The sequence below is a fragment of the Macrosteles quadrilineatus genome, unplaced genomic scaffold (assembly GCF_028750875.1).
Source record: "Macrosteles quadrilineatus isolate MER2022 unplaced genomic scaffold, UCM_ALF_1.0 Scaffold_2__2_contigs__length_208266976, whole genome shotgun sequence".
NCBI lineage: Eukaryota > Metazoa > Arthropoda > Insecta > Hemiptera > Cicadellidae > Macrosteles > Macrosteles quadrilineatus.
This window is the reverse complement of record NW_026542595.1, coordinates 21,410,547-21,414,763: the sequence shown is the minus strand read 5'-3', so window position 1 is coordinate 21,414,763 and position 4,217 is coordinate 21,410,547.

Genomic DNA, 4,217 nt, shown 5'->3' with positions numbered 1-4,217 from the left:
CATAGGTTCCGGTGCATGCCACTGGGAACGCCGTGTAATTACGCAGCGTTTCCGCCGTAACTACATGGCGCTCCCAGCGGCGTGCGCCAGAACCTATGGTAACCATGGAAACAGCAGCACGGCTGACGGTATATATTTAATTATTTTTGTCTATGATAATACACAAACATAAATACAACACATCTATACACCTATCGCACAATAGAACAATGTGTTGCACCTATTTTAATCCAAACATATAATAGATTAGTGCAGTAGCGAATTGCTAAATACTGTACAAAAGAAACGGACATTCCTATGAATACTATTGATCATTGTATATATTAATACACTTTGGGTGTATTACTAAGCAATGGGATGGTTGCGACTGTAAAAAAAACGCAATGTCTTTTACAGAAAAACAGTATGCACTTAATATTGAACTAAATGTCTCAAGGAAAAGCTAAGGACGTTTGTAGTTTTCGACGATGCGCCTCCGGAATGGGGACATTGTTTGACGATCGGTCCTTTGCCGAATACTTGAGTATGATAATGATAGTATGGTTTTATATAATTCTTTTTATTAAATGTTTTAGATAAGATTTTATAGTATTATTTTTATTTAAGAAAACTAAATGTGATTTATATTTTCTACATTCCAAACAAATTTACACCAACTTGCAATGCAATGCTCGGTCCCCTGGTACTGTACTATTATATTATTTGCTTATAAATATTATATTAGGCTATAGGAATAAACGGTTTTAAATAAGTGATTCCTTCTCTAAAAATTAGTAAAAAGAATTTGAATGCTGATTTATTGCTGTAAAAGATCAGTACATAATCTTCTGGTTATATAAATAAAACATACATTGAATAAATAACACTTCGATTATATTTTTTTATATTCGTATATTGTTTATGACATTCAAACCACATAGAATTAAAACCCTAATTAATTACATTATTCATGTTAGGTTTATGTTCCATATACATTTTTCTGAGTTATTTATTCTATTCCCAGGCTGTTTGCTATTTTTAATATGATCAAACTACAAATATATTACGCTGAAAGTTCAAACAATTTCAGAAAATTTATTCTTAGCAACACTAGTAGTACCTACTGTAAGTTTCTGCTATTAACTATTTACATTGGTAGTTGACGACAATATTACTTGACTGTAATGTGATCGCGTACAGAAAGCTTACGTTAGGCAGATCAGCTGCAGTGACATTATGTCATGATGGATGACGTCATTGACAGTTGACAAGCAAAGCCAAACACAGTTTTGATTGTAATGCTAACCAGGGAAAACAGTACACCAAGGACATTGTGAGTTTCAACTGAAGTGATGTTACATTAGTAATTACGTGAATGATAGGTGAGTGCAAATACACACTTGATTGTAATTTAATTCGGAAAGGAATGCTGGAAGGAGTGTGATGGCTTGAGGTGCAGTTACATTAAACTACTTATGGCGTCATTTAAGGTTGACCAACAGAACCAACCAGGGGTTTGACTTTAATTCAGGGTGTAGAATAACAGACAGGCTATATGATGTATTTCAGTTTTAATGCTATACAGGGTGTTTCCAAATTGTGTGGTATGGGTCTAAAGAGCCTAGATTTCTTTTTGTCGATCTGTTTGTTTATTTTAAGAATTATGATATATCTTGGGTATTTATCAAGATATGGGCCCTGAATTTCAAAATTGGTATACATGTGTATTGCAGTAGGTAAAAATAGTTTACATAGTTTCGTTCTATTATCTCAAGCCGTTTCAATATGGCGGACATTTAAAACTTTTAGTGCCAAATTTCATGAACACCGTAAATATTAAGAAATTCGTTCTTCGAATCAAAAAGATTGAGAATATAAATCAAAATCAAATAAGACCTTGTTTGTTAAAATCGGATGACAAACAACTTACCAAGTTAGCAGTTTATTTCTAAATTCAGTTATGCAATTTAATATGACTACCATAACTGCTCTGTAAAATAATAAATAAAAACAATATGGAAATCCTATTAAATTGATTATCCGAATGTAGAAAAAAAACTGATAACTCGGTTTATTATCATCTGATTTTAACAATCAAGGTCTCATTTGATTTGGATTTACATTCTCTTTCTTTTTGATCCTGAGAAACATATTCTTAATATTTACGGTGTTAATAGTTACGGAAACTTTATCAGTTTTTTTTTTTACCTACTAAAATACACATTTATACCAATTTTGAAATTTCTATCTCGAAAAATGCCGAAAAGATATAAAATAAATTTTTAAATTCACAACAAGACCGACGAACTGGAATCTACGCATTTTAGACCCATACCTCGTAGCATTTTATGTTTGTCTTAGCCCAAGGAACAGGTCCAGAATATATATCTAGACAATTTAGAAACACCCTGTATAGGAGAATACTGATGATTACGATATTATCCACTACTGATACCTTTCAACGCAGATAAGCAAAGTGATGCAGTGAACGGAGACCAATCATAGGCCTGCGTAGGCGTTTCCGGCACCACCCTACTAAAAGATGTTCAAATATAGGCCTTTTCTCTTACAGTTCATTAACATGGTATTATATGGAATCCTGACAAGCTACATCCCTAACTTTCAGGTAATGTTTAGTTAAATAATTGTACTTTTATAACTGTGTTCTTGCAAAAAGGACCGTTATCATAATCATCAATTTGTTTTAGAGGTAGGTCTATTTCAGATTTAAGTCAACTTAAAACAAATTTTCTTAAATATGACAGAAGATAGATTTCTGAACGTAAAATAACGTAAAACTCTCACATACACCACTATTTGGATGACAAAAAGATAACTACTAACCTATTATTTAGTGCCTGGGCAAGGGGCACCAACCAAAAATTGTAACACTTATTTAAGACATTTAAATTCTTATTTTAGACATTACATGTTAAACTGAACTCATTTCATAGCTCATCGTGTCCCGCCTGGCCAAGCTGTAGAAATTACTTTGCACCAAACCCATTTGAGATCTTTGAATGAAGTCAAAACAATGAAACTAAAGTAGCAATATTTACCTGAGCTCCAATGATAAAGTTCTTGTATGGATCTTGTGGGGTCTAGTTGGCTTTTATGTCTGTTAACCAATTAAATATGGCTATGTTCCTCATTGCGACAAACTCGACTAGAGTCCGGCCTGTATCAATATTTTCCATTTTTGTAGGCTACACTTACGATGTTATAAAAATGGTAATAACAATATCATCACAAATAGTTACTGAAGCAATAGTTTATTTCGTTACTAGCCTGGTAAGTGGTGTTTTACCGTACGCCTCGTGCGGGATTTTCGTGTGAGTACGAGCTTACCGGGCGAGTAACGTACGATACTTTACTTCATAATACAAAGATTAATTAGTACATTTTATACGCATAACACAATTTATTTAGGACTTAACATAGATTATAATAGTTTTATATTACAAAAAATAAAATAAGCAGTTAGTTGTTTATTTCATCAGCTCAGTAAAAAGTGTTTACCGTCCAGTATAACACATAGACCCCGTAAGAGCGTCAGCGCTTCAAAGTCTGCTAAGTTCTTATAATATTGTATTATTATTTTTTATTTGTATGGTTTGATTAACATAGCCTACTAGCAGCTTTGTAACTTACAAGGTATTTTTTGTAATGGGGCATTATTTGAAGTGTCCAGAAACGTAATTCAGTAAAATGTTTGTGTAAAATAATTTGCGTTATATTCATTACGAAACCAACCATCCTTTTTGCGCCACCCTGTACAAATAATACAAATATAGGAAAAAATATCAAACATTCAAAAGGTCAACACTTGAAGTGTATATATGGTAAATAAACTGTAAACTATTAACTTATGAATACACATAGTTTAAGAAATAAAACTGTTTTTGAACTTTCACCTTTCGTATAAAGATGTGGATATCATGTCAACATTCGTAACATTGAGGTAACTGATCATTGGCAGTTTTAATCTGTAATTTTTAGTGTTTGTAGTAATTTTATGTTATCTAATTCAACGAGTTTTCACACCAAAACTGATATCTTTTACAGATCTTTTTTGGTTCCTGCCACTAATTACGAGTTGGCAATATAAAGTATAAACTATGAAGCTAAAACAATTATCATTTTATATGCTACAAGTTTTTTTTTTATAAACCAATCAATTACTTTCGTTACATTTATAAACTCTTAAAAACTTAATAGTAAAAAATGTATCCCTTATA